The following is a 7,759-nucleotide window of genomic DNA, read 5'->3' on the forward strand; positions in this document are numbered from 1 at the left end:
TAGTAAGGAACAAATTCTTATGTACGAGAGGAATGGCCTTGCCAAAAATGTAAAAATGCTATCATTGCTGTGACAGGGGCGGGTGGGATCTTAAATAATATTAATTTTAAGAGTACTATCCATTTCATAATATGTATTCTTTGAGAGCGAAACACACATACACTTATAGCAGACGACAACAATCACAGTCCGGAGTCATTAAAGCAGAGATCTCTATTAGGCCGCTTTCGAGTGTTGATCATGAGTCAAGGTGGAGCAATGTCATACACGATGACGAACGACCAGGCATTTCGGGAGTCAAGCTACATACAATAACAACAGACATCGTGTCAGGCGGTAACCATTCATGGTAGGCGCAGTCTATGCAGAAAGCGGATGGTACACTTCGCAATTACGGGTGGGCATCTCTTGTATTAAGGACAGAGGCAGCACAGATAGGGCAAAAGGGGTAAGAGACGAGACAATAGGTCAGGGGGGAGGCATCACACAAATGGCGGGAGCCGAGCAAGCTGGGCAGGTAAGGACAGGATAGATTGTGAAGTGCGCTTTCTATGATGCCGGGCGGGCTGGCGAGGAAACGGAAAGGAGCGGATTTGGCATGGGGGTGCGCTCTGGGCGAGGCGAGTGCGGCTCAGGAGAAGGGGTTCATTTATGGTTTTTGCAGCGGTGCTATCTTGGCAGTCGGGGGCTGGACACTGGCCACTCAGGGTGTTCAGGCGTGCAGCTGAGCGTGTAGGAGCTACTTGTGCGTGGCGAGGAGTGTCCCGTGGTGGTGTCGAGGCTGACAAGTGGAGGTGGCTTCGTGTAACAGCGCTGCGCAGAGAGGGTCCGCACCCAAGGACAATCTTCCACTGATGGGCGACGTGTCGTTGCGTAGGGCGAGCGCCATGGCTCCATGCCTCACCATTACGGTGGGTGCGTGTTGCGGGAGGGTCGGATCAACTCTGCATGCAGACTTCTGAGGGGATACATTTTTTCGGTCCTAGCACCAGGGGTGCCTCAGAGGAGGCCCCTAAAAATTGTCAAAGACCCCCAAGCCAGACTGTTCTCGGGGGTTCTACTGGGAGCCTGGGGGGGTTTGGTGGGTTCTATGGACAAGGCGGTACCATGCGGTATGGAGGGAGCTTGTGGACCGTGAGGCAGGGGTGGAGCTTTGGCATCAGGCAGAGGGTCAGGGCGCCTAGATAGGTCCTCTAGGACCAATCAATTTGTTTCGCTTCTTCGTCAATCTATGTTTTTTTTTCCTTGTCCTGTTTCTATCCGCAAGCTCCATATAGACTCTTGATTATCAGTGTCAATTATTCAACTGCCCTGGACTCATATGCATTGTTTTGTTTTCTATATTGTATATTTTGGTTTGCGTCTGACTCTCTAAAGTCACATCCGCTTATTTTTCAGCAGAACTGAAATGCAGATTGTTCGTCTGATACACATACCCCCCCCCTTTTCTCTCACTTTCCGTTGCCATGACGTGGGGGCAGTGGATCGTTTTATGGGCTGTCGTCTTGAGAGGCGGAGCTCTGGAGGTGGGAGCTGATCAGAGGCCAGAGAGAAGTGAAGTCGCTGGGATCTTAGAGACTGAGCGGAGTAGCTGCGCTGCGGGGGCTGGCCTGGGCCAGCTCTCACCAGGGTCCATCTCCTCCTCACGGTACTTCACTGCTTGTCCCTCCACATACGTGACTCACTGCACCTCTCCACCTTAACTCCGCTGCTTTTCATGTCCTCCATTATGTTAGGTCCTGTCCTAGGTCTCTCCTGTCTCTCTCATCCCCGCCTCTCTCATCTCTCGTCTCCCTCCTCCCTGTCCTCATCATCCCCTCCCCTATCCCTGTCATCTGCTGTACCCTTCTCTCTCCGAGTTCTCCAGTCTCTCTCCAGTATCAGTGTAACTTCAGACTTACCCACACATCGTTGTCCGTCCTCATATACGTTACTGTGGAGTGTGAGTAAGACTGTGTCTGAACTGGCAGAGAGAACTAGAAGACTTCCTTAAAGGAAGATGGACCAAGATCTCCACTACAGGTTGTGTTGAAAATAATAAGAACATCAACTTTAGACCATTGAAAGTTCCCTACTCGTCATATAACATGTGGAATTGGTATGATGACATTCCCTCTCTCTGTCAATGTGTTTGTGTGTCTGTAGTGAATATAGTGGATGTTGTACTGCCTCCAGAGCCCAAGACCAAAGAGAACAGTTGTTACAATGTGCAGTATTTATTGTGAAGTAACTAACAGTCTATTTTTACTGACACTCCTAACAATCCCTCTAGAAAATATATACAATCAATAGTAGAATCTAATCAAAGACTGGGTATCTATCTGACTCCTCATATTTCTCTGATTTGATCTTGCCTGTGCTCTAATCAAAGACAGGGAAGATACAGTAATCTGATTTAACTTATTGTTCGTAACTCCCTTCATGTGGTCCTGCTGTCCTGCCTTGCTCCTCTTCCAGATTCCTGTCAGCTCACACTGGACCCCAAACACAGCACACACACACCTCTCTCTGTCTAAAGGGAACAAAAAGGTGAAATGCACAAGTCGAGTCCAACCATATCCTGATCATCCAGACAAGATTTCACCAACTACGAGCAGGTTCTGTGTCGAGAGGTCTGTCTGAGATGCTGTTACTGGGAGGTGGAAGTGGAGTGGGAGGATGTTGATACAGCAGTCTCATATCAAGACATCAGCAGAACAAGGGACAGATGAGTGCATTTGGATACAATAACAAGTCCTGGAGTTTACAGTGTTATCGTGGTGTTATTGGTTCGAGACACAATAATGTTGCGACTAAAGTATCAGGCCCTCAGTCCTCCAGAGTAGGAGTGTACCTGGATCACAAGGCAGGTGCTCTGTCTTCTACAGTGTAAGTGTCTCTGACACAATGACCCTCCTCCACAGAGTCCAGACCACATTCACTCAGTCCCTCTATCCTGGGTTTTGGCTCTGTTATAGTACTGCTAAGCTGGTTAAACTGTAGTAGGGTTCACATAGATACTAGTCATGCTGGTGTAGTCTATAGCTGAGCTGGTTAAACTGTAGTAGGGTCCACATAGATACTAGTCATGCTGGTGTAGTCTATAGCTGAGTAGGTTACACTGCAAAAAATGAAATCTAAGTAAGATTAAATATCTTAAATCTAGGCAATATATGCTTGTTTTTTGTCTGACAAGATATTTCTTCTTACCAGGCAGTTTTTATGTTAGAGCATTTCACTTGTTTCAAGCTTGTCCATAATTATCTTAATAAGATAATGTAACTTGTTACTGAGATTGTATTACTGGTTCTGAGTAACTTAATGCTCGGAACTAGAATTACCAGAATTAAAAAGCTGTTTGATCAACACTGACAAGTACAAAACTGCTTTGTCTTCACATATTAAGAACAGATAATGACCAAATGGAATTCACTGTTTTATTGTCAATCTTACACACACGACAGTAATCATGTAGACAAAATACAGTACAGAACAAAGAGTACACTTTTCATATTCGGGGTACACACTATGAGACATTTGAACTGTTGTACAATTCTATTACATCCCCAAGATGGTATTTGACTTGTACATAAGTTTGGCTCTTGTTGCTAATTGTGTAATGAGAGGTCAAATCAACCAGTTTTTCAGCCTCCACTAACTCAGTGGCCTGTGCAAGGTGTGGGACCTCAACTTGATAAGCCATGACATTTCTATCAAAGCGTAGAGTTTGAAATGGTTGATATTCCAAACAATTAAGCCTAGAATCAACAAGAAATATGTTTTTGACCAGTCCAAATTCTGGCATATTACCATTCAAAGATCTTAGACTTCTGAGTTACATATTTATTACAATTTATTACAAGCCATTTGACTGATACAGCATGGTTTACTTCATTGAAACCTAGGAAGTCCCTCAATTTTCCACATAAATATTGTAGATCTTTAACCTCTGATACAGGTCCCGTCTCCTTTTCATTTGAAACAATTGACTGCATTGAACTGTCAACATTTTGCCAGCTTTCATATTTGGTTCTGATTGATCAAAGACTTGCAAATATTTTTTAAATGGAGCTTGGAAGCCCGTTGTTTAAAGAAACAATGTTTAGACTCAAACCRCATACATACACATATGTCTAACCATTGGACCCAATGACTTTATCTGTGATGACAAATGTATCATATAATGCTGTTTAGGTGTAACGTTGTGGTCTGGAAAAAGCTCCTTCCAATGCTTCAAATGATTTTCAATGAGTAACTTCAACCTAGACACAGTCACAATGGAAAGAACAGGTGCAAATAATATCTGTACAATCTCCATTAGCTCAATTATCAGTTGTATATATGCATTGAATTCCTAACTCTCCAAAACAAATGGCAATATCCTTAGCAGGACAAGCAGATGCCTGTTTAAGTTTCCATTACTTGACGTTAATGTACTAACAGACATTGGGGGATGTCTGATCTCTAATGTCTAGAGGGCAATAAGGGAAACAAAGAAGAGACGAATTCACTGAGTCCAGATCAATATGTCCTGACTCAACAAGATGATTCAAAACACATGTGATTTCCAATGGGGCTACRCCCTCCAGAATTACATGCATAATGTCTTGCGGAGTTTGTTGTATGATATCAAAGGCTGGGAATTCAACTAACTTGCTCCTTCTATTGATCCCATAGGTTGTTCTCAGGCAGTTGTGAAGCAAGTCCATCTTTACCTTTTCTCTTTCATCACATTGTCTGACATGCTTCTCCAATGTCCTTTTAGCATATGTGTCTGCATGTCCTCAAAAGAACACTCACGGTGTCTGCACTTACTGTAGGTAAAGCCCACACCCTCTGAGCCCTGCTAGTTCATGTTGTGTCAGAGTGTCTCCACAGAGAGAGACCATGGCACCATATATCATTTTCTCTCCGTTAATAGTTAGCATTTTAACCCCACTGTACAATGCATCCATATCTTCATAGATTCTATTCAATATTCCATCTCCACCAAATTGAGGGAGGTCTGCTGATCTAGCCACGGCAGGTAGCCTGATAGCAGCCAGTTTAGAGCTGCATTTTGAATGTATATTTCCTAGGGTGTAGTACACCATTAACAACTTGTTTTTTGATGCAAAGGATCCTAGTGGATTCCAGATGTCTATTTGATCCGTGTACAGAACAATCTGCATTCAGTTTCTCTGAAAATAAGGGATGTGACTTTAGAAGAGCACCAACAATGTCATGAAAACAACAATGCAGATAGTCCGGGTTGATTTCCTGTTCAGGAGTCTTATGGCTTGGGGGTAAAAACTGTTCAGAAGCCTTTTGGTCCTAGACTTGGCGCTCCGGTACCGCTTGCCATGCGGTAGTAGAGAGAACAGTCTGGCTGGGGTCTTTGACAATTTTTAGGGCCTTCCTCTGACACCGCCTGGTATAGAGGTCCTGGATGGCAGGCAGCTTGGCCCCAGTGATGTACTGGGCTGTTCGCACTACCCTCTGTAGTGCCTTGCAGTCAGATGCCGAGCAGTTGCCGTACCAGGCAGTGACGCAACCAGTCAGGATGCTCTCGATGTTGCAGCTGTAGAACCTTTTGAGGATCTGAGGACCCATGCCAAATGTTTTTTTGTTTCCTGAGGGGGAATAGGAAAGACTCAATCATGGACACTYTTACTGACAGTTGTGGCTGCTTTGTGTGATGTATTGTTGTCTCTACCTTCTTGCCCTTTGTGCTGTTGTCTGTGCCCAGTAATGCTTGTCCCATGTTTTGTGCTGCTACCATGTTGTGTTGCTACCATGTTGTTGTTATGTTGTGTTGCTACCATGCTGTGTTGTCATGTGTTGCTGCCTTGCTATGTCGTTGTCTTAGGTCTCTCTTTATGTGGTGTTGTGTTGTCTCTCTTGTTGTGATGTGTGTTTTGTCCTATATTTATAATGTATTTATTTATTTATTTAAATCCCAGGCCCCTGTCACAGCAAGAAGCATTTTACATTTTGGAAGGCCATCCTTGTAAATAAGAATTTGTTCTTAATAACTGACTTGCCTAGTTAAATTAAGGTTAAATATAATGAATTGCACATACAAAAGTGGGACATTGTTATTCCCTCCAGACTACTACTGTATTAAAGAGAGAGAGAGAGAGAGAGAGAGAGAGAGAGAGAGAGAGAGAGAGAGAGAGAGAGAGAGAGAGAGAGAGAGAGAGAGAGAGAGAGAGAGAGAGAGAAATATATAATAATCAGGTGGAGATGAGGGAATATATGATCAGAACCCCTCCAGTCTGGTTAACCACAGTTAGGTCCAGTATGGACTATCAATACAAGTCACCATGTAGAATGTGACCCAGTTCAATAGGTCTGAACAGAACTTGGGGATGTCAGACATGAAATTGTCTAAACAACTGGAATATAATTTGTTTGTGATTCATTGTTAATGGATTTTCAATTAGGAACACAGAGGAACAACCTGACAACACACATAACAAAATAACAATAACAACAAAGAGGTGGAAACCACTGAAGTCATTACCATATTGTCATGTTGTAATGACAGGGAGAAACAATCTAACATCTAGAACACTACTTTAGATCTATACTAAAGAAGCCTAGTGCACTRCGCAGGGAATAGGGAGCTATTTGGAACAGAGACACTAACTCCTGTATGAAAATCTTTCTCTCCCTCATCTGTCTGATATATCTGCCCATTTCCCCTCCCATCCTCCCTTTTCATTATATTCTATCAGCCACACCACTAGCTCACCTCCACACAATCCATTTATAAGTTAAAGACACCTTGGAATAAATAACAAAGGAAAACTATTACTAGATGAAGTTGAGTGTTGGATTTTTTATTTCCCATCACCATAAATCATATTTAATCACTGAACAGTAGCAGACCTAACTTCATCTGTTCCTGACTCTGGATAGCGGATTAAAAAGACCATCAATCTCCAATGATATTAAAGTACTATTCTGAACATTACTGAGTGGCAAGTCAAGATATCTSCTGGTTTTATTGTTTGGTCAATATYACCACCTGCTGGACAGGTTTAATGTTGCTGGACTGAGCAGTATGGGAGGATGAAAGATGCCAAATTTGGGGCCGGTTTCCTGGACATCTACATTGAACATACTTTTTAGTCTAGGACTAGGATTAATCTGTGTCCGTCCTATATAGTTTAGTTAGTTAGTTAGTGATACTACCTGTTCAATGCCACTGAGGAGAATTACATAGAGACAGAGAACCAATTGAGAAAACATATCAATGGTTCTGAATGACAACCAATATACATCAACACCACACATCATGATTCATGGAAATGTACAAGACTAAAACATTGTATTTAATAAAAATAAGTACATTACATTTTAATTCAACTATACAGTCAGTCAAATGATTCTACAGAAAAACAGACCATTATATCTGGGGACCATCACCACCAGCATGAATAGTATCTATGTGGACCCTACTACAGTTTAACCAGCTCAGCTATAGACTACACCAGCATGACTAGTATCTATGTGGACACTACTACAGTTTAACCAGCTCAGCTATAGACTACACCAGCATGACTAGTATCTATGTGGACTCTACTAAAGTTTAACCAGCTCAGCAGTACCATTGAGCCAAAACCCAGGATAGAGGGGCTGAGTGAATGTGGTCTGGACTCTGTGGAGGAGGGTCATTGTGTCAGAGAYACTGTAGAAGGACAGAGTACCTGCCTTGTGATCCAGGTACACTCCTACTCTGGAGGACTGAGGGCCTGATACTTTAGTCTCAACATTATTGTGTCTGAAACAATAA

The 7,759-nt window shown here is 43.0% G+C and overlaps 1 pseudogene; it reads left to right on the top strand.

Moving 5' to 3' along the window:
• Nucleotides 1-490: 490 nt before the first annotated feature.
• LOC112078045 (tripartite motif-containing protein 16-like) lies at nt 491-7,591 on the top strand (annotated as a pseudogene).
• The last annotated feature ends 168 nt before the right edge of the window (nt 7,592-7,759 follow it).

Source organism: Salvelinus sp. IW2-2015, unplaced genomic scaffold, assembly GCF_002910315.2.
Source record: "Salvelinus sp. IW2-2015 unplaced genomic scaffold, ASM291031v2 Un_scaffold5182, whole genome shotgun sequence".
Classification (NCBI taxonomy): Eukaryota; Metazoa; Chordata; class Actinopteri; order Salmoniformes; family Salmonidae; genus Salvelinus; species Salvelinus sp. IW2-2015.